Source organism: Dermacentor andersoni, chromosome 6 (genome assembly GCF_023375885.2).
Source record: "Dermacentor andersoni chromosome 6, qqDerAnde1_hic_scaffold, whole genome shotgun sequence".
Classification (NCBI taxonomy): Eukaryota; Metazoa; Arthropoda; class Arachnida; order Ixodida; family Ixodidae; genus Dermacentor; species Dermacentor andersoni.
In genome coordinates, this window is record NC_092819.1 from 26,628,347 (window position 1) to 26,652,333 (window position 23,987).

Below are 23,987 nucleotides of genomic sequence, written 5' to 3' on the forward strand. Positions count from 1 at the left end.
GACCGTCATCTGTCTTGTCTGCATTTCCTTTAACGCTGTGAACCCGGTCCTTCCAAGTCAGGAACGGCATGCGCGTTATCAGCATGACAGCTAGCATTCTCGACAGGACAGCGGCGAACGCAGCGTTTTCAAGAAAGGAAACGCAAGCAAGACAGATGACGATTATTGTTGCGTGGCAAGATGCGACCCAAAGGGCGTACAATTTTTTAAAGGTGCACGACACGACCAAATGCTCATTCACAAAAGTTCCGCAACACCGTGGGACAGAAATTGTGCTTTGTAACATTTCCTCGTGGGATGGTGTTTGTTTTTGGTGGCTTCGGGCTTTGTTGTCTTCGACAACTGCTTTAAGCTCGGGGTACGAATCCCCAGCTGACAACACAAGAACCTGCCCTAACTGGCCGGAGACGCTATAGCCTGAAGCTATTATATCTGGTCCTATTTCTTTTCTGTCGTTAGAGGTCCACGATTTGTCAAAAGTTCTCGCGTCACGCTCACTTCGCCTGTCTGTCACGAGGCCTTATGAAAGCTACCAAACGTTTCGATGTTATACGATCTGTACACAATGTTGATGCATGATCAGGAGGAAAAGGGAAAAAAATTATTTCCATTATCAAGCAATTCATGCTCTCAGCCCTCCACTATTAGTCAAAATTTTTCGGATTCGGCCTACTTCCCCTGGCGGTCACGCGACATGTCAAAACTGAGAATGCTCACTACACCCAAGTGAGGTGTATGCACTAAATATACATCATTATGCCATAACCATAACATTCCTCGCTCCAAAAGGAATAGGTAGCTGCACACTGATCGCTCGGGCACTGGGTATTCGAAAGCAAACCGGCGTAATTCTTTTTCTCTGCGAGCTCACGGCACAAAGGGCCGTAGTGCAGCACGCTAGTGAAGTAGCTAGGCTCAGTGGAGCCCTGGAATAGGGGCCCACCCTTGCCGGAAGTAGCTCCAAGTCACCGGCGCCCAAGAAGACGACGGAGACCTCGAGACGCTAAATCCTTGAAAGAACCAAATAAAGTTTTTTTTCTCTCTCTCTGCTATTGCAGCCTACCGTTGTGGTTGCCTTGCAGAACCTATACAACATCGCTCTAACGATTGTTCTCAGTTGAGCATTTGTTTTAGCACCGTTTCTAACTTTCGGTTACACACTACCGGAGTTTACGACGAGCCACCACAAGCTAAACGAGGGGAAGCCCACCAATCGAGGGCGAAGAACCAAAACACTTCTGCACGGCCCCCCCCCCCTCCCTCTCCTGTCAGCCAATTTCATGACAATAAACATGTAAGGAAAGCAAGGTTATTCGCCTTGAGATCAACCAAAAGTGACCTCCCCATGGCCAAAAAAGAGAGTTTCAGTGGGTCGTTCAAAAGAAAAAATGTGGGTCACCGCCCGATGCTTACGTCGGCGGTTAAACGTAAGTTGGATGTCAGGAGCTTGGAATACCATCAGAATGGAACTGTATCCTTAAGTTAAGGGACCCCCAGATCCTGTATATGCATCAGTGGACACACACCACCTTCAGAGTCATCACCCTGTAACTCGAGATACCACGCACGACACCACTCAGGCAGGCCACCAAACTGAAGGCTAATGTTCTAGAAGACTATACATGTTGGATAACGGATGACACTTGTGCGAAGACGCTGCTTCACTGCTTGCGTCACCTGTTAATGGCACGGGTTAGTTTGATTCTCACTTGTTCATGTTACACCACATGGGTGGCTGTATAACCCCATATTTAAAAGAATGTAAACGTATGATGTCTCAACGCACTGTTGCGGGAACATGTGTACTGTGGTTAAAATCAACAATGCGAGAGATGTCACCATCCACTGCGCAAATTGCGGGTAATATCCGGTTCCACCAGACGCTGAGGTTTTGCGCCGATAGAGAAATGAACGAGCACGTAAAGTCCTTGAATCCTTCACAATTATGCTCAAAGGCCTGTTATGTGTTAGGTCCCCTTCACTCGTCCTCATCTATAAGGAATACAAATACCTGCCTAAATAATCATTATATGTATGTTAGTTTTCACCTTCAGACGCATGTGCGACTGGAATAGTAACCCCTTTCACCCGTGTTGCTTCCCTCCCCTTTCCTCCTCGCATTTCAAGCATGTCAAATAGCCCGGCTCGCTCAATTTATAAAATTTACTATCACAACAATCATCTCCGCAATCACTTCATTAACTCCCCTCCTTACATTTTATCTTGAATTGACCAGCTCCAAAAAGTTGATGTTCCTCGTTGTAGAACTGTAACCTATTCACATGCATTTTTACCTAAAACTACCTCCGAATGGAATCAGCTGCCAGAAGCAGCTACAGCTATCACGGATACAACGCGCTTCAAGAATTTCTTGAATAACATGCTTAATATTGCTTAATTATTAGTATTGAATTTGTTCTATTTTTAGCTCAATGTTGTGTGAGTTTTATATGTTCAATTTAAGCTGCTTTATCTTAGTTGCAGCTGTTTCATTTCTTTTAGCTCTCTTTATCTACCATGGATGCAAACCAAGCAGTTTGCCTTCAGACCCTTTCTTTATTCAAATTACTTCTCTCGAAGTAGGTTTAGTTCGCTTGTGTGTGTGCTCGCACCTCTTATCTTGCTTCATACATTCTCTCAAATAGCACCTGCGGCAGCATGCCAAGCCTGTCGCTAATCTAACCATTCTTGTTATGGCCGAGACAATTTCTTTCTCACTGTATCGAGCCCCTTTAGATGTAATAATCATCTACTCTGAAAAATATTGCTCCTCACGTTTCTCATCGCATTGCTAAAATTCTCTACTAAAAGAATGGATGGATGGATGGATGGATGGATGGATGGATGGATGGATGGATGGATGGATGGATGGATGGATGGACGGACGGACGGACGGACGGACGGACGGACGGACGGATGTTATGGGTTCCCCTTTGGAACGGTGCGGTGGGTTGCTTGAGCCGCCAAACTCTTGCTATTAAACTGCTTAATGTCCTACCGAAGTTAAGAAAGAAAAGAAAAAAAAAAACAATTAACTCCCACAACCAAATTTTCTGAGCTGCTATTGCGAATTTTGCTTTTGTACGTCTCCGTTTTTTGCCGTTTCCCATCTTCCTCCAACCTTTCAATCGCGTGTTACTGATCTCTATTGCGGACATGTCTACTTTTCCCCTGCTCTCGCCATAGAATTTCTCACTATAACGCCTAGAGAGAAATCTGGCGCCAGCGTCTATGGGAGTTTCCTAAGGGGGCCGTGCCGTCATGGAAAATACGGTATATGTGTCTGCGAGGCTTGTGTTGGCTGGTGTTGTAAGAGGCTTCGTCTAAAACGTGCATATGCCTACACAAATAACGCGTTCTTAAAGTGAAATCTTCATAAAATGTTTCCATTCACGCATATTACATCTTCTAGTGACGTTTACTCACCTACAATGCATAACCAAGCGAAGAAAAGCAAGAACAAACGACAAACCGTTCCAAAGTGAGCGAGAATCTTGTCGTCTGTCGTCCAACTTCAGTGGCACGCTGGTAATTTTTACGTTTCATATAATTGTACATGCAACAACAAGTTCTCATAGTTAAACGAAACATGTTTTTATGTAATAATCAAGCTAAGACAGCTTGTTACATGCTGTTTTACCAGAAAATTAATTATTGTGCCAGATGGAATGGTGCTTGCCTGGCTTTCGGAGAACGATGCCAATCCGAAGTCACAATATACTGGATTTCCATGCATATCACAGCGCAGCAGCGCCTGATTTCCCTCTAGGTAATATAGCGAGAAATTTTATAGCTCTCGCTGAAACCAAGGGTTTCAAGGAGGCCAGTGGTTCCTAAATCGACCGCTGGGCAGATGTCTTCACATATAATAAAACATGCTCCATCGTTTCCCTAGCTTTACCGCAGCAAGCACATGCTTCTTCTTCCTTCTTATAACTCGCTTTATAGGTGCGTGTTCTAAGGCATCCTGATCTCGCTTCGAAAAGTAATGAGCTTCTCTTTGAGTTATCATAAATTGTTTCTTTCATGCTTTAGTTTTTCTCCTAAGTAGTTACTCATGGAAGGTTTCTTTTCTATTGCCACCACCATGAGATTATTGCAGCCTCTCTGACGTTGGTGTGTTGCCCACCATACAGGCCGCATACTTCCTGGTAAGCTTCCTAGTTCTCCTCCTCCACTGTGAATCGATGTTTTTTCCTGTACAGATACCTCAACACTCTCCCAGCCCATTTACTTTCTTCCGTATTCCTCAGCTATTCTTCATACCCAATTTTACTGCGCGCTTCCCTCCCTTCAAAAATAGTCTAGACCATATCCCCCTGCCCAGCTTCATTTGTAATCTTCCCGTGAGCGCCCAATGCGAGGCGACCCACTGACCTTTGGTTCCCATCGATTCCTGATTGTACCCCTGCTTTCAAGCAAACAACCGCATTTCTAAAAGTAAGCCCTAGAATCATTGCAGCTTTCCACATACCCCGGAGCACCTCGTATATATTGTATCCCCATTGCGCTCTGTGCTTGATTATGGCTCCATTTCTCTTCCCCTTTACTGTTATTGTTTTTTTTTCTGTGTTTCCATATATCTATTGCCATCGTTTATCCATATGCTAAGGTATTTATATTCTCTTACCCGAGGTATTTCCTGTTCCCGCATTGCAACTGTCTGTTCACTGTTTTCATTGAAAACTAGAACACGTGATTTTCTAACACTAAACTTCAAACCTAAATTATTGTCTTCCATATCCCCAGATATTAGCCAGACGTTGCAAATCACTTTGCTTGTTAGCTAGCAACACAATGTCATCCGCTCAAGATAAACCTGGAAGCTGCTGCTCTACTACTGTACCTGCCTGTCTGCATGAAAGATTAAACCCGATATTACTTTTCTCTAGCGCCCTATCCATCCTCACCATGTATATCATAAGCAGCAGTGGGGATAAAGGGCACCCCTGTCTCCGTTCTTTGTTGATATCAACTTTCTCCTCGCTCCTCATCCCTTCCCATTCAACGCAAACGGTATCTTCTAGGTAAATCTCTCTCGAAAGCGGTAGACAATCGTCACCTAAGCCTTCCCCTTCCAGAATATCCAACAAAATTTCGGTGCCTACGTTGGTATATGCTCCTGTATTGCCTACAAAAGGACACATACAACGGTCTGCTTTCCACTCTTGATATTGCCATACACTGAGTAAGAACAAATAAGTTGTCATTCAAACGCCTATCTACCTTGAAGCCATCTTGAAGTTCTCCCAAAAAGCCATTATTCTCTGCCCATGCTTGCAGCTTTAATTTTATTGCCTGCATTGGTAGCCTGTATATCACCGATGTAATGGTCAACGGTCTATACGGGTGAATTATATCTTTCTCCCCCTTACCTTTATAAATTAAGTTCGTTCTACTGTGATGCCAACTGACTGGTATTCGTCTATCTTTTAACTATTTTTCCAGTGTTTTCACCAGAGGTTCCTTTCTTTTTGTTCCTAGTTCATTAATCAACGTAACGGGAACCTCGTCTACCTGGGTGGCTGCGCGCTTATAAATTTCGGATGTAATTTATTGCCACTTCCCCTTTCAGTTTGTTTCCATCGTCGTCTAGGATACGTTGTTGTATTGTTGTTGACTTCCTGCCTAATAATTTTATGTGGTTCCAAAATATTCTAGGTGCGACCTTCCTTTTTTACGTATTTCTGACAACGAACGTTCACTTTCACCTTTTATATTTGCTTGCACCAGTATTTGAACAATACTTTTTTTCTTGGTATATTTCCCATTTACTGGCTAGTTCATGCTGTGGCAACTGCGCCTTCTTTGCCTGCCTGTGCTCTCGGCATGCTTTCTCTCGTTCGGCGATCGCTTCTCGTATATCCCTCTTCAACCAGCTTTTCGGTTTATTTTTTCGTTTCCAACGCGCATGTTGTTTCTCTTTCCGTATTTGTGTCGTTATTACACGTAGAAGCTCACTATATTCCCACTCTTCATTTGGCCATTTGCCAAGTTCTTCCTCGACTCTAGTGACTATATTTGCTATTTCTTCAGCGTTCAAATTTGGAATGGCCGTTTTCCTTGCTTTCTTTCCCACCTGCATATCCCATTTTCAAAATGCGTTTATGGTCACTCCCAATGCTGCTATACCCTTCCTCATCAATGACCATTTCTCTCAACTTATCAAGGATTCCTTTTGTCATCAAACAGTAATCAACGGTTGATTGCCGGTTTCCCACTTTCCACGTGATCTGCCCTTCACACTTAGGCCCTGTATTCACGATAACGAGGTTATGTTGCTCACAAAGGTCTAGCATTGACTTCCCGTTGTTGACGGTATAGCCATCTAAATCCTGTATGTGGGCATTCACCTCACCAAATAGGATAATTTCAGCATCATTCCCGAAACCCTTAATATAAGCACTTATGCATTCCACTAACTCTTTATTCTTCTCTGTGCCATTATTTCCGATCCACAAGAAGTGACTATATTGTGACTAACACTATAAGTGACTAACGCCCTGGCAGGTTTTTTCCTACTCTGACGTAGTTCTGTTTCACTCCACCCAAACATAATTCTCAATCACTGGCGGCTCTTCCGAGTCTCTAAGGTGCGTTTCTGTAACCGCATACACCCCTTTTTGTTATCTATTTACCTGCTCGTCAATCTCTGCCCATATTTCCTTTCTTCTGCTGCCCTGCATGTTTTTGTAGAATACTGCATGGCGAGCTCTCTTTCTTGCTTTCCTCCTTTTTATGCGAAGCATATTACTAGAGCTCAACCCAGCTCCTCAGGCGCGGCGGTGTCGCCTTCAATGACCTTTGACCCTATGCCATACCACGTGACACCCTGAGGTCACGACAGAGGAGAAACGGGGCTCCAACTCGCGCCGTCGCTCGCGGCGTCGCGGTGGTATATAAGCAGCTGCGCTTGTTTCTAGGTGGCTTTGGCTCAACCATTTCTCTATGGCTCAACTCTTGCAAGATGGGCTGGGTGGGAATCGAACCAGGGTCTCCGGAGTGTGAGACGGAGACGCTACCACTGAGCCACGAGTACGATGCTTCAAAGCGGTACAAAAGCGCCTCTAGTGAATGCGGTGTTGCCTTAGAAACGAGCTGTTTCTAAGGCTCAGGCGTGCGTCGCTTGCTCAGGTGCACATTTCGTTGCCGCGCCGAACGCTGCGTTGCTCGACGCTCACCGCGTCCAATGCGGGGCGCGTAGTCGCTGCGCCGTAGCCCATTGACTTACACCCCTTGGCGGGTCGACGGGAACGCTGTCGCGTTCCACTCTTGAAGGCGAAGCAGAGTAACGCATGAGTTGTTTCTTCGTCTAGCCGAACCAAATATAGCCAAGCAACAGCAGTTCACCAGGCTAAACAGTGGTTCAACAACTAAAACAAAGGCTAGTATGCTTCGCATCCTGGGCTTAACCTTAGCTAAGCCACAGCCATTTTTTTCTCTTACTGACGGCGATACCATTCTTAGATTCCCTTACGAGAACTTCTTCATTACTACCTATTCCGGCCTCCTGAGCACCCGTGGGCCCCCTAAAGGTCCATGAGCGCGACCAGCTAGTCGCGAGCCCACTTCTCGTGCAAGCCTGTAATTCAAGTGGATCCCGTCTCGTTGAAAACCACCACGCCTCCTCACTTCGCTGTTGACTTCGAAAACCTCGAAGCCTTTCTCTCGGCTCAGTTTCCATATTTGTATTTTCGAAAAATTTCGACGTCTGTGCCGCCATCTATTGACGCGCTCATAGGAACATGTAAAAGCGGTTCTTTCAAGCACAGCGGCACTTAATTCAGAAAACCTTTCGGTCGCAAATGAATTTCGTTTTTGCCATTGACATACGCTGATATTTTGTCCGTCATCACGTTTGGCTCGTATCTGCTTGAGCCAACGCTTTTCAGCAAGAACATTTTTGTGATTGCGGGCATTGATGGGCGTCATTGTCAGGATGCTTTCTGCTTAAAAATTGAGTCATCAGTTAACAGCCGAGTAGAAAGCGGGTTAATCGAGGGACCCGAATTTCAGTACTCATATCATAACAAGTAAAGAAACACTGACACGAAGGACAACATAGGGGAAGTTACTTGTGCTAAATAATGAAATTAAAAAAAAACGATAAATTAATGGAAATGAAAGTGGATGAAAAAAGAACTTGCAGCAGGTGGGGAACGATCCCACAACCTTCGCATTTCGCGTGCGATGCTCTAGCAATTGAATGCGAAGGTTGGGGGATAGTTCCCCACCTGCGGCAAGTTGTTTTTTCTTCCACTTTCATTTCCATTATTCTATCGTTTCTTTATTTCATTAATTAAGCAGAAGTAATTTCTCCTATGTTGTCCTTCGTGTCACTGTCTGACGGTTTCTTATGATATGATTAATAATAATCGGGCGCCTTTGTTAACGCCCTTTCGTCTCGTTCATTACATAACGAGGGTCTCGAATCCAGCAACATTGACGCTTCAGGTAGCATGCGTGGGTTTATTGACCGGGTGCCTTCCCCCAGAAAGATCACGTTCTCGTGATGCCTGCGGCGGAAAGAATGTTCCCCATGCACCGCCAAAGTCTGAGTGGTGACATTGGCGAATACTCCCATGGTTCTACTAGTAAACATAACTACCCAAGAAAGTGAAAGGAGAAACGGCGCCGCGGTAGCTCACTTGGTAGAGCATCGCACGCGAAGTGCGAAGGTTCTGGGATCGTTCCCTACCTGCAGCAAGTTTTTTTTTTTTCACATTCACTTCCATGAAGTTATCGTTTCATTATTTCATCATTTAGCACAAGTAATTTCCCCAATGTTGTCCTTGGTGTCAGTGTTTGTTGGCTTCTTATGATAGAGATAAGAATAGGTTACATGTGATGTGCTCAGTGCAAATGCTAGCGTAGGTGACAAAAGAACAGATATGCTTACAAATCCTGATGATGATGAGAAGAATGTCAAGGATCCACGTGTCCTGCAAAATATAAAGTACAATATTTGCTTTAGATGATGCCTCTCGACTTGATTTGCGATTGCCAGGTTTGTGAATTGCATTCCACTTATGCAGTAAAATTGCTTTGAGGGAATTTGTGTGTTTCAGAAACTCAATAAATGAATCTACAGACCTTATTTTCCGCGTTTCCTGTAGAAATACATTTAACGCAGGAGTCAAAGAGCTTTAGACGGCCTGTGGGGTCCAGGACCTGATTAAGTTTGCAATGTTACTTTTGTGAAATAATATTACTGCGGAATAAGCAGAGGTAGAAGAAAGAAAACGTTTCAAAGACGGCTAAATATAGAAGCCTGAATTAGGTCATCAATCTGTTATACTTCTCCTTGAAGAGCTAAGCAGTTTTAAGTGAAGAACTCTACAACTTCGACCTTGTCTAAAGTTTTGTTTGATTTAGGATTAATATTGCAAGAAAAATCAACGCAATGCTTATAAAGATTGCTAAAACGAAATGCTCACTTTAATATAAACTTTCAACTAAAACAAATAGAGTATTCCAGTGTTCACGAACGCTTTGACGTTCACGAACACTTTGACATTTAAATCTTACAATTAAGGATATATGTTACTATGTTCCATTTCAAAATACTGCTAAACGAGTTATCCTTGTACGGAAATCTAAAAAAGTTGTCAATACGAATCCCACGCACATCTTGGAATCTACCTTAAGCGAAGCTGTCTGCAATCACTTTAATTAAATGCTTTGCAAAGCCACACTTGTTGCGTGAAGTTGTATTTTATGCATAACTCATGTATTTCTTACAAATTCTGCTCAAATGCAAAAATACATGGGTAGTGGATACAGCTTTCACTTGCAGGCTAGTGTGATGTTTTTGTAGAGTGAGCGGGGTGTTCTAAGTACACGGGTATGTGCAGAGAAGTCTGAAACCACATGGGGAACCACGTCAATTCTTATTTATCGTTTCAGTGCCGCTTACAAACACGTGACCAACCAGTCGCCCCAAAAACTGCGCCCGCGCGAACGGTCAGAGTTCCCACTGAGTCTATCCACTGAGTTTTCCTTTGTAAATTTCCTTTGTTTTGTAAATGTTCTTGTGTTCTTTCTTCGCTCCGCTGGTGTGGGAGATAACTCCCACTGCGCATATTCGTGAGATGCTAACGCGAAACCCGCAGAAAAAGAGCCTATTTACACATCCTACACCTGCGCGACACTAATGTTACTATCTAAGGCAATTACCTAAATGCTCATTATCGGTTATACACTGTCGCTGAAATTAGCTGTCCTTACAAACAACAGTAACCGCTTTGCGAGGAAATATATGTCTTGTGCTGGCTCGTGGATCATCCCCATCGCCCAACGCGCTTTCGCACTTGCTGTCACAACCCCTGCAGTGAGGCCAAGAGAAGTTCTGCTAAATGCGGGCAAAATTTGCCGGCTGTCGGCATAATAGCCACGCCCAAGTCTTAAAGGAAGTAAAAAGTTGCAATGCCGAGCGGGATATGTCGTACCACACTTTGAGCCGAATTCACAAAACTTCCCCTTCATAAGTGCTCTTTGTCGTTCGCCGGTGGTCAGCACTATTAATAAGTTTAGCATCCCTCTTCGTGGCTATTTTCTCTTCAGAATTTCTAGTCCTAAGTGCTTTTAGTGAATATGGTTACTGAAGATGTTGACAACATCGTTCTTGCGGCAGCAAAAGCGTCTTTAAGATAAACTCAGGGCAGGCGCATGCTCAAGTTTTTCAAAGAGGATCATATCCGGAGCGGCTTCATCAAGCTGCTTACTTATGCATTTGTTCCTCTTGCCCCTGTAGACAAAAAGCTTGTAAGCTGGGATTTTTCTTTATAACAAAGTCCACCCAACCATGACGCTGAACATTTTCTTCGCGATCGCTACTGGTCAAATAGCAAGCAGCCCTTAGAAGACAGAAGCTTCGTGGATTCGGTCTGTGCTTCACACAGCACGAAAATGAAACCTTGTTTGTACGTTTCAAGAAAAAAAATAATGATCAGTCGTTCTCGCTTGTCCACAGTGTGATCCATGTAGTGAGGACGCCGGACCAATCCTTCGCAGCGTAAAAGTGGTGTCACATACCTGCATTTCCCTTGTTGTTCGATAACCGATGTGGAGCTTGCTAGCGCTTCTTGTTCTTCTTCGGCTTCTGCTTAAACACCTTCTTCTTCTTCTTTATATTTACGGCACGTACGCGCGAGGAGTGGGCGGGGGAGGTTGGCCATGGTTCAATATGAAACATAATTTAAGCTCTTTCTTCCTGTTAACTTATTGAGTAGTACTACCTATATTTAATTAACAGTGATAACAGATTTTTCTTTTATTTACTTCAAACGTGGGCATGCTATGATGTGCGTAGTGCGCGACACGGTGCGGTGGTTGGAGAGGACAAGAAGCAGACAAGTAGTGCGCGCGCCGAGGCGAATTCCGTGCTGGATGGAAAACGACAACGTCGAAGAGCGTCCGGCACGTGAACACGTGACGCAAGAAGAGAAACTAAAAGAAAAAAAGCCAATCTAATCAGAAAAAACCACGGAGCTTCAAGGAGCCAATGAGCGAACGACGAATCAGCCAGTGCCGCAGAAATGCGAGGCCCGCTGGCAGGAGAGAAGCGGTGAGAGTGCCAGGAAGCGACGTCATTAGAAGACCGGACACCAGAGCGGGCGTTGAAGACAGGCCGTCGGGTTCCAGACCCGAGTCACGTGGTCTTCACCCAGCCGGGACCTCCTGCCAACCCGTGCCTGTGCGTCGCCACTCTACTCGATCGTGAACTGCTGGCCGAGGTCGGCGAGCTTCTGCGCCCGTGGGCAGGTCGAGAGCAGTCGGGCTACGGGCCTGAGTTCTACGGCCAGCTGCCTGGCCAGAACGCCGCCGCCATCCGCTCGTGCCGCCAAGCCGCCTGTCTTCCCTCTCCAAGCCAGAGCTGCCGCGCTCGGGTTGCCCGGTCAACGGCCCAACTCCCCGAGCTTCGCTGAGACCGTCACCGCTTCTCTTGTCAACCTGTCTCCGCTTCTCCACGTCGAGACTACTATGCGCCCTCACAAGTCGTGGTCAGCCTGGACTCGCGTACTGTTAATACAATGCCAGCCCTAAGCGCGTTTATTGCGGTGATGCCTCTTTGAGGGTTTATTTTATGGCTTTTTATGCTCCTTCTAGTTTTATTAAAAGTTTATGTGTGTGTGTGTGTGTGTGTGTGTGTGTGTGTGTGTGTGTGTGTGTGTGTGTGTGTGTGTGTTTTAAACAAACTGTTTGTCGTGAATTGCCTTCTGGGAGGCTCCGCCTCAGAGTACCATCTGAACCTTTAAAGAAAAGAACCTGCATCACAGATGCCAATTGTGGCGAAGATGTTAGATTATGAAAGGAATGCGATCTTGTGTTAATAGGGTTAATAAGTGCAATGGGCACTTGGAAGGCGTCGTCCTCGATCCCCTTCCTCATGTGGCGGATTTTATCAGCTTCGGACATAGCAGGGTTGATGCGACAGCAGTGCTCGACAGGCTTGATGCGCTCGGCGTTTTCTATGAATGCACAGGAGGATACAACGGCCGAGCGGGCGGGTCGAGCGGGAGCACCACCAACAACAACCGTCTTATTCCTCTTCCTCTTCAGCTGGCGCCCGTATTTTTCACTACACAAGCAGCTATCGAGCACTACGCGCCTGCAAGATCAGTTCTGCATTTTGAAAAATGACGCTACATAAAAAAAATTTGTTTCGCGCAGCTCGTGCACTGCGGTAATGTCAAATCAGCGCAACAAATGCAAAAGCATGGACTCGTATCAATATCTACGTTGGGTAAAAAAATACAGTCACGTGACTGCGAATGCGTTGGAGCACGCGTAGATTTTCGGTTTAATTTTCCGTTACATCCAAATAATAAGATGACAAATATCGCTAAAGGTATGCGACTACGCAACACTACCCCACGCTGGAGCGTCTACTGTTTGCGTGCCGTTGGCGATGGCCTTGGATGATCGGGTCCTTATGATACGTCTGCCGAGTGAGATAGATAAAACCTATATGTCAGTGACCTTGATGGGACCGAAGTTGAAATGGAAAAAAAATAATGTGCGCCCCACCTGAAGTGGCCTGATACGCTAGAACTAAATATGCACCTGCGAAGCGACCGTTGTTACGTTCTGTCCTCCTCCTATCGTGATGCGTTTGCAGTGTTGATATCAAGTTTTACAGACCGAACACAGTGCTTCATGTATTAGAAAGAGAAGCTCTATTGGTGTGGAGGCATCACGTCGCTGCCAATTATATGGCAACTGCGTCCCGTGACACGGACATCGCACGTACCACGCTGGCGAGCCAATACTCGAGCAGGTACAGGCACAGGCGCCTTTGGCTGCCAGCACACCGGCAGCAGCAGGCCCGTCGACCAGGTGACGCTCACCGGCACGCCGTAGTACAGCGGATGGACCAGCGTGGACTCGGCCTGTGGAATGGTTGCATGCGTGATGGTGCTCCAGAGCATTGATGGCACGGGCATCCGAGGTCGAAGAACGCAAATTAGGACGTATTGAGCTACGCACAAAAGCAACATAAACCTATAACTGGAGTGTTACAACGAGTGACGCGACTGTTTACTTCGATAGCAACCAAACTGCCGTTGATGTCAGCCCATTTGGTTGATTGCCGGTGAATAATTAAGACCGAGCGCCGGCTCTCAGACACGCGACGAGAATGCAGCGGGATACGCTCTGTGGTACGCTACTCTTCGGATCTTTTATTGCGAAGCCATTATTGGTTCATGATAGGCACATTGCAGTAAATGGTTAAGTTCCTGTCTCGGATTGTCTTGAGCTTCTTTAACAATAAATTGTTCTAATGCCCGGTGGTGTGACCGAACGTCGGCCCTATATCAACAATCCGAGGCTCTAATCATGAAATGAAATTTAATCAAATTTTAACTGCAGGTGCACTTAAGGGATAGGGCAAACGGCAAATGCTTTACGTGGCCCATCGTCCTACAGACAGTCGTAGCTCCACAACATAGTGAAGATGTAGTAATATCAGTAGCACATCATGAAGACTCGCCTTGAATGACACCACCTAACATCTAACGGCACTCAAACTGAATACATACATTACTTTTTGTTATCCAAAACCATTCTTTAAGACTCTCTTTGTAATCCCTAAAGGAACCATTCTCATAGATAAGGTTTCCAATGTGTGTGCTAATGTTAAGAAAATCTATACGTTGAAATTTAAGCGTTGCCACTCCTTAACTCGATCTTGTATGTGGAGTCCTTCGAGAAACTTGCCTGAACTCATAATGAGTTCATGGATGTGATTATAGGTTTGAGATAATTTCACTTTTATTGTTTGCTGCTCGATAAGACTGTTTTGCAAAACGGCAGGCTATCGGCTGTCTTATGTTCATTATACATAGGGAAGTGAAATCTGTGGCTGTACTCTCGGAATAAGGTACGTTGGCGACGTCTGGTATTGCCCTCTTTTGAGAGGTAAATAGTAGATTGTTGTATTATTCATATGTGCCCAGCTTAACAACCAGCAGTGCCAATGAGATTGAATGAGCAGTGTCCTTTGACATGTTGTCCAACCACCAAGCTACAATTTTACCTTGTCATCCCGCATACTTCTCTCATGCCAACTCCAGCTAGCTCAGGTGTACAAACCAGAAGAAATGTGCCACAGGAAAGCTTTGCGTAATGCGCTAGCATTATTGGGGCACTTGATGTATAGTTTCAGAGGGCTGGCTGGCAGGCATTTGTATGTAACCGTTTTCCCCACAGTCATGGTAGTTCAGGATCGAATGAGTAGCGCATGCACCAGCTGTGCTGAGGTACAGGGTTTGAAACCACCCATCAGATAAACTTGTGTCACTCAGTATGTAGCGTATTGTTACTTAGCGATTTGTGCCACTATGGGAAGACGTTGCGAGAAGAGGATGATGTGGCGCTCACATCGATTAGTGGTATCGCTCTGCCCTGTGTTAGAGTGTTACAGTGGCGCACAGATTAAAATGGACCACGGCGAAGGCGGCCGGAGCGGCTGCGGGGCCGGCGCTGCTACCCCGCTTCACGCGTTCGCGACGAGGATATGCCGAGTGACGTCAAACTTCTCCTCCGCACCCTCGCCATCGCCAGTAGTTTAGCGCGTTGTGCTGTCGAGCGGTAGCGGATAGCCGCAGGCCATCAAACCGCCGCGCTGTGAAGGAACGAGAACTGGACGTTCTCTTTTTTTCGTCGGCGATTTGCAGTTGCGGACACAATAAAATTGAAGCGTTGATTCGGTTAAAAACTCAGGCAAGTGCCAACTAGTGAAAAGGGCGCCTGGTGTCGAGACGTCTGCTCTTGCATGTACGTCCGTTTTAGCTCGCAGTCTCTCCGAACTTTTAGCATCGGCTTAGCGCTATTTAATCGTAGGGAGCAGCGCGAGATGACGCCGCTATAGCAGCAACGTCTGATGCGCTGCGGGAATGGTTGTCGGGGCTGCGATTGTTCTCTACGTCCAGCTGACGCTGCAGCTGACGGCTGCCACCTTAAAGCCGCAGGCCCTATACACAAGCACATGACAAGCACCAGCGCGAGAGCAAGTGTGCGCAGGAGAAGTTTGACGTCACTCGAGTTACTCTCGTCGTGAGCGCGCGAAGCGCGATAGCAGCGCCGTGGTCCATTTTAATCTGTGCACGACTGTACATAAAAGTATAATCTATATAGCAATTTCAAATTCGTTTCGCTGGGGCAGTTCAACGCCAGGGGTTTGGCAGCGCCACTTTCGGGCTGAACTCGTGTGCGTACGTGCTATATGTGCGTGTCTGCGTGCGCGTGCGCGTGTGCGATAAAGAAGTAATTACTGGGGTTTCAAGTGCTAAAACCACGATTTCATTATGAGGCAAGCCAGGGGGGGGGGGGGGAGGAGGAGTTCCAGATTAATTTTGACCACTTGCGGTTCCTTAACTTCCACCTCATGCATGGTACATGGACGTTTTAGCATTTTATTATTATAAAATGATGGGGTTTTACGTGCCAAAACCACTTTCTGATGATGAGGCACGCCGCAGTGGAGGACTCCGGAAATTTCGACCACCCGGGGTTCTTTAACGTGCACCTAAATCTAAGTACACGGGTGTTTTAGTACTTCGTCTCCATCGAAAAGGGGCCCCCGCGACCTTGTGCTTAGCAACGCAACGCCTTAGCCTCTAAGCTATCAAGGCGAGTCTGCGTGTGCCTGCATGCGTTCGTGTATATGTGCGTCTGTGTGTGTGTACGTGAAACAACGGATGTCGAACCCTGCGCGTGTCATGTTTGTCAAGTATGTCGACAGCCCTGTCGGTGACGAGGTCAAGGTCGTACACGCCGTCCTCATCTTTCACCGGATCTTCGTTGTCCCAGCAGTCGCGGCCGCATATGTCATACTGAAAACAAAATGCAGATGATTCAACACACGATTGAATCTGTGTGAAGCGAAGCTTTACTATAGAGCTCAATTACATGCTTCGCAACCAACGACAGTGCGTACAATTTTGTTTACTTTAAACCAAACCCCACCCCTCATCGCGCGTGTGAGAAAACCGTGCACCCTCCCCGCCTACCTCCCTTGCGCGCGAGAAGACGCTGTAGCCGCATATCAGGCGAACATCGTTCCTCCGCTCACCCTCGCAAGCTTTCCCTCGCACCTAAAGCATACGGCGCGCGGCCGGGATGTTATCGCACTTGGACTTTACACGGAGCCTCACGCCGGCACCGACGCCAGCGCCGACGCCAGCGCCGACGGCGGAAATTCGTCTGAAGTGTCGATATAAATTCTATCGCAATAAAAAGACCCAGAGTCGGCCATACCTGCTCGCTCACAATACATCGAATATCCGTCGAAGTGCAACGATTGTGATATATCAGCAATTAAAGGCACTTCACTTGTGGTGACCTTGAAGCGCGTGCACTTTAAAGAGTATACTATCGTGGAGAGCACGTATGCACGTACAGTCGGAGACAAAAGTTAGTGCACAGCGCTGACGTGGGAAACTCCTAATTTTCTCGAATCCAGCGTTCACAACCAGGAACTGAATTCACTAAGGTTATAGAGCGAGGAGATTTAGTAGGCGCATCTTAGAACCTTGGAAACCGCAAAGAGTTGAAAAAGCTCCCCATGTCGTCATAAAACATCCTGAGCGTCGGTTCCTTGGCCTGAGCACCACGTGCACTGCGTATTCAGCGCGCGTTCTGCATACTTACATTACGATAATGAAGAAGCTGACGTCGTCCACTCATCCTAGGCGTACCACGAAGCAGCCAGTCGTTCCGGTACCTCATTTATTGGTTATTTCAAATTATTTATGAGTTTATAAGCAAATCGAACCACCAACAAGACATGCAGTGTCATTTGAAAATCACACTAAGCTAACATGGCTAAAAAAAGAACGCCACAGTTGCCCTTTGAACGCCATTCACGAGTGGTCATGGCAACCGCAATCGTCTCCTTGTCTCACCAATCGCTATTATCAGTGGTGGGCACCCGAATAATGTAAAAAAAAAATACTGCGCAGAGCCAACGCACATATTGGAATCTACGTGAAGCGGAATTGTAATGAAGCGGTTAATTAAATCCCATGTAACGGACAGTGATGCGTACAATTCATGCTGTGCAACGCGTAATTTCATGCAATGTTTATGCTTATTCGCAACAACGGTCTCAACTATAATGTAACGGAATTTTTATGTTTATGTGCTACGCCGCTCGCAAGCTACGTCGAAATCCAAACACCACATCAGGCGGATGCACCATGAGAGGCGGCAGAATGACGACGACGGAACGACCATTACGACGACTCTATGACGACGAAATTACTACGGCATGATAAAGATGGAATGACGATGCCGGTCATGATAACAATAGGATGACGATGATGACGGCGGGATGAAGACGACGAAAGGAAGGTATCATGATAACGATGACATTACGGCCTTAGGATGACGATGCTGGAATTACACCGACGTAATGAAGACTATGACATGACGACGATCCAATGACAAAGAAGGAATGATGACGATATAATGACAACAGCATAATGACGGCATGATGACGATGGAACAACCGTGAGGGCATCATCACAACGGTATAGCCATGAATGCGTGACGACGACAGCATGGCGACAGCACAACGACGACGATGACATGAGGACGATGGAATGACGAAAGCGTGAATACGGTGTCGTGATGACGATGGCATAACGATAATGGAATGACGGTGACTGCATGATCACGCCGGCTGACGACGGGAAGTGGTGATGATAGAAAACGATGACGCAATGATAATGACCTCGTGTCGACGGCGGCGTGGTGACGACGAAATGGCATCGCAGTGACGACGACCGAGTGAAGGCGGCGGATCGATGACGTAGGAATGTCAAGGAATGGTCAAAATGGAATGTAGGCGATAAAATGACGACGACGTGTTTGTGTTGGAGCTCACGTCCACGCTTACGTGCATCGCTTGCCACCCTGGCCCACCTCGGTTCGTGCTATATCTGGCACTAGTTTGCACTGTGCCCGTTAGTCAGTCGTGCAAGACCAGAACCTTCGTATACATATTCACAAATATATCTGCAGAGATGCCGACCGACCCACAGCAGACGGCAGCCAGCTACGCCCAACCAGGGAGGATAGGAAACGAACCACACTCCCTCTAAAAACGATAAAACCATCTAGTGACCGTACAAGCACCAGATATTACAAAAGTAACTGGGCACACAAACAAATGACCAAGCGGTCAGACGCAGGAAACTCACGAAGTTCAGTCCTTGCGTAAAGTAGTACTTGGCAGTGTTGTAGTAGCCGTAGACGGTGTCGCCGCGTGGGACTAAGCTCTGACGCTGGAGTAACCAAGGTGTCACTGACATGGAAGAGAGAGAGAGAAAGAAAAGGCGGGTGGTTAGAAGGAAGGAAGTTGTGGCTTGGCTGAAGACCGATCTCGGCGGTCGCATGGTGCGCCGGAAAGTGATGAGTGAGCGAGACGAAATGCAAAAGCGACATGCAGCGTCGGGGGAAGGGAGAAGGTGAGCGAAGAAGGACCGGTTGTTTTGGCTGTGGCAGCGTGCAACATGCTATCGTCATCATCATCAGCCTGGCTAAGCCCACTACAGGGCAAAGGCGTCTCCCATACTTCTCCAACTACCCCAGTCATGTGCTAATTGTAACCGTGTTGTCCCTGCAAACTTCTTAATCTCATCCTCCCACCTAACTTTCTGCCGCCCCTTGCTACACTTCCCTTCTCTTATAATCCAGTCCGTAAGCCTTTATGATCATCGGTTATCTTCCCTCCTCATTACATGCCCTACCCATGCCCATTTCTTTTTCTTGATTTCAACCCGCCGCGGTTGCTCAGTGGCTATGGTGTTGGGCTGCTGAGCACGAGGTCGCGGGATCGAATCCCGGCCACGGCGGCCGCATTTCGATGGGGGCGAAATGCGAAAACACCCGTGTACTTAGATTTAGGTGCACGTTAAAGAACCCCAGGTGGTCGAAATTTCCGGAGTCCTCCACTACGGCGTGCCTCATAATCAGAAAGTGGTTTTGGCACGTAAAACCCCATATATTATTATTATTTTCTTGATTTCAACTAAGATGTCATTAACTCGCGTTTGTTCATTCACCCAATCTGCTCTCTTCTTATCCCTTAACGTTACACCCATCCTTCTTCTTTCCACAGCTCGTTGTGTTGTCCTCAATTTAAGTTGAACCCTTCTCGTAAGTCTCCAGGTTTCTTCCCCGTAGGTGAGTACTGGTAAGACAGCTGTTATAGACTTTTTTCTTGAGGGATAATGGCAACCTGCTGTTCATGATCTGAGAATGCCTGCCAAACGCACCGCAGCCCATTCTTATTCTTCTGATTACTTCAGTCTCATGAATCGGATCCGCGGTAACTATCTGCCCTAAGTAGATGTGTTCCCTTACCACTTCCGGTGCCTCGCTACCTATCGTAAACTGCTGTTCTATTCCGAGACTGTTAAACATTACTTTAGTTTTATGCATTGTAAACGCCTCTTTCAAGTATTTCGGCACAGTGTTATGGTTTTTCGGCACGTCCTTCAGTATTGCGAAGACGTCTTCGAAGACCCAATTTTATCAGTTTTGATAAAACTTTCGAAAAAAATTGGACCGAACGTGCGAAAATATTTTCAAATCGCTGAAATCATACTAATTTGTCGGCGCATCGATTAGGGCGAAAAAGAAGATAACTAAATACACTGTTGCCCTTAATTTTCTGCCAAGGAAGCGCTTCAAGCCATACAAACGCGAATCGAAACTTGCAGAAAAGATATTTCACTAGATTAAGCAAGGGCGCCCAAACTACGGCACTTCTGCTCAGCCAGAAGAAGCTACGTCATGGACTGATAGAACACAATTGACAATTATGTAAAGCGTCTCATCATACTGTATACGACGCAAAGGTGCCCTACGCCCTGTCGGTGTGCTGAAACACTCACTCAATGATTTGCTCAAACAGCGGCGCATGTGAGTAGCGGGCGGAGCTTGCACACTTACTTTTCCGAGACCGTGCGTCTTGTAACCCAGGCTCCTGAGTCGTTCTGCCAAAGTGGGAATATTCAGGTTCATGCCACCCTCCTGAGCAGCAATCAGCACATTGTGCTGCCAACCTGCAAAGCAGGCCGATTTCGTGCTGAGTTTCACTACTCCATCGAGGCCGCAAATGATGAACAGAAAGTGGGCTTCGTTATAAGCGGAGTGCCCCTAAAATAGCTATCTGGAAGTGCACTCCCACATCCTGAGAGTTCTACAAATGCACACAGATTTCTTCCAGATCACCCCTCAAAATTCTCGGAGGAAAAACTGACGCAGATACGGCATGCCCTAACGGCCGAGTGCTTGCGAATGGAGAGACAGCCCTTTGGGACGCTTTAAGAAAGTGCCTGTTGAAGGCATCAGTCACTTCTGTGGGTGGTTGTTGAAAAGCACCGAAAATAGACCAGTTATGGAACTCACTCCTCTGAGGTGATTTACGAAAGACCACGTTTTGCTTACATTTTTTGAAGATTGTTGGAATTTATGCAAAAGCACTCCACGTCTCAGTAAGGTGCCTGGTGTGGTCTCGTGCAGAGGCCGTCCTCTCGGTGAGCGCATATACACTCATCTTTTTAAAAAGTTCAATACTTACAAGCATTTCTATCGCAAACCATACTTAGTTCAAGGGAATTTTCCATGTCTCAATAATTTCTCTCGTCGTATTCGAGTGCTGATTGCCATGTTATCGGTTGTTAACGAAACTTTCTCTCAAGTTTCTAAATTTATTAGGGCAGTTTGTCACGTGCGTATCATGGCCACGCACGTTTATATCTCCTTCCGTTTCTCTACCGCGGGTGTGCTTTAAAACCACGGCTCTGCAATTATGCTTCAGAAGCTTTCCTTCCCTTTTTTCTTCTCCTCCCTTGAACTCGTTCTCTTAACTACTACACGCAGAAACAAAGCAACAGCGCTCGCATTCGATCCTATAGATGAGATGAATATATATATATATATATATATATATATATATATATATATATATATATATATATATATATATATATATATATATATATATATATATATATATATATATATATATATTTAAAGAGATAGAGCGAAAATTATCAGTCATAGCACTCGTAGTACTAGTTCGCTCTTATCCACACGCGGCCATTTTTCACATCAGTCTCTTTCCACGTAAGTATGAGGCTCTGGACAGCAGCTATGGCGCTTCAATTTAACCTGGGGCCTGACGGACCAACCGACTGAGCTATCTCTCCGGGCAACATCCAAGGGCCACGAGTTCAAATCCCCTGTTGTCTTCCTTTCTTTCTTTAATATGTCTTTTCTTTTAGTTTATCACTGTGTGGAGACCTTGAAAAAAATATCCTCTATTATGTATGGCCACACCTGTGCAGGTCATAAATACCAGGTTTCTCTAGTTGAGTGCCATCTGTGCGGTTTAACCGAGCTCGGATTGGTCCACATCGACTGATCAAAGAAGGCACCACTGTAGGTTAAATGAGACGTACAACTCCTGCGGTGGCGGTAGAGTATCCGCCTCGCGTGCAAAAAGACCGGGGTTCGAATCCCGGTGCCGCACAATTTTCCACCGAAAAAAAACGAAAAAGAAACCATGTGTTGAGAAAATTGCACAAACAGGCCTGGAGTGCGACCTGATCCCGGTGACCTGAACAGGTAACGCACTCTCTCACCAGAGCAGGATTGGCCACCCTGGTGCAGTACCTGGCCACAACCTCCTATATGAATACAACAATCAAACCCCGGGCCTCAGTCCCCAGCAGCCGCGAAGCAACTGACCACGGCGGCTGTCAGATCTGTGACGCAGCAGATAATGTCCTAACGTTTAACGTTAGGACATTATCTAATGAGGCGAGTCTAGCAGTGTTATTGGAGGAATTATATGGTAGTAAATGGGATATAATAGGGCTCATTGAGGTTAGGAGGACAAAAGAAGCATACACAGTGCTAAAAAGCGGGTACGTACTGTGCTACCGGGGCTTTGCGGAGAGACGAGAACTGGGAGTCGGATTCCTGATTAATAAGGATATAGGTGGTAACACACAGGAATTCTATAGCATTAACGAGAGGGTGGTAGGTCTTGATATGAAACTAAATAAGAGATACAAATTGAAGGTAGTACAGGTCTACGCCCCTACATCCAGTCATGGTGACCAGGAAGTCGAAAGCTTCTTTGAAGACGTGGAATCAGCGATGGGTAAAGTGAAAACAAAATACACTATACTGATGGGCGACTTCAAGTTAATCAACAAGCGTAAGACCGCTGACATAAGGAACTATAATGTGGATAGAATTCAACATGCTCTCAGGAACGGAGGAAGCTTAAAAGCAGTGAAGAAGAAGCTAGGAATAGGCAAGAATGAGATGTATGCGTTAAGAGACAAAGCCGGCAATATCGTTACTAATATGGATGAGATAGTTCAAGTGACTGAGGAGTTCTATAGAGATTTATACAGTAGCAGTAGCACCCACGACGATAACGTGAGAGAGAATAGTCTAGAAGAGCTTGAAATCCCACAAGTAACGCCGGAAGAAGTAAAGAATGCCTTGGGAGCTATGCAAAGGGGGAAGGCAGCTGGGGAGGATCAGGTAACAGCATATTTGTTGAAGGATGGTGGGAACATTGTCTTAGAAAGAGTGGCCACCCTATATACAAAATGCCTCATGACCTCGAGCGTACCGGAATCTTGGAAGAACGCTAACATAATCCTAATCCATAAGAAAGGGGACGCCAAAGACTTGAAAAATTATAGACCGATCAGCTTACTGTCCGTTGCCTACAAAGTATTTACTAAGGTAATCGCAAATAGAATCAGGAACACCTTAGACATCTGTCAACCAAAAGACCAGGCAGGATTTCGTGAAGGCTACTCAACATAGATCATATTCACACTATCAATCAGGGGATAGAGAAATGTGTGAAATATGACCAATGCTTATATGTAGCTTTCATTGATTACGAAAAAGCGTTTGATTCAGTCGAAACCTCAGCAGTCATGGAGGCATTATGGAATCAGGGTGTAGGTGAGCCGTATGTAAGTATACTGAAAGATATCTGTAGCGGCTCCACAGCCACCGTTGTCCTCCATAAAGAAAGCAACAAAATCCCAATAAAGAAAGGCGCACCACTTTCTGGTTAAAAACGATAATGAGGTGTTAATTAGTCCAGATGGGTGCCTCTGTAAATGTGTTTATCTTTCTGTTTGTTGTGATGTATTAGATTTTTACAGGGAAAAATAGCTTACTTTATCAACCTCTATTCCTAATGACATTTTTCGCTCCTTAATTTGCCTTGACTCCACGTAATATTAGAGACTTCATCTCTCTCTGCGTTTTTACCGCCTCGTAGATTTGTGCTTCAGTGTTAATCTAGCTGATAAAGTACATACTAGTATTAGTACGTAGAGTTTCTTATTTGTTTCTCTCCCCACAGTAAAGAATTGCATTACATATTTTGCTGCCGCATATTTTGCTTATCCGTACACCTTCGCGTACAGGGC

General features: G+C 45.9%; 2 protein-coding genes across 5 annotated transcripts in view; one reads left to right on the top strand and one right to left on the bottom strand.

Moving 5' to 3' along the window:
• The window catches only part of LOC129382272 (arylsulfatase I-like), a 209,086-nt gene that overhangs the window by 143,850 nt on the left and 41,249 nt on the right, over positions 1-23,987 (top strand). The window lies entirely within an intron of this gene.
• Positions 1-23,987, bottom strand: part of LOC129382271 (uncharacterized) — a 182,942-nt gene that overhangs the window by 615 nt on the left and 158,340 nt on the right. The gene's annotated exons all lie outside the window — the stretch shown is intronic.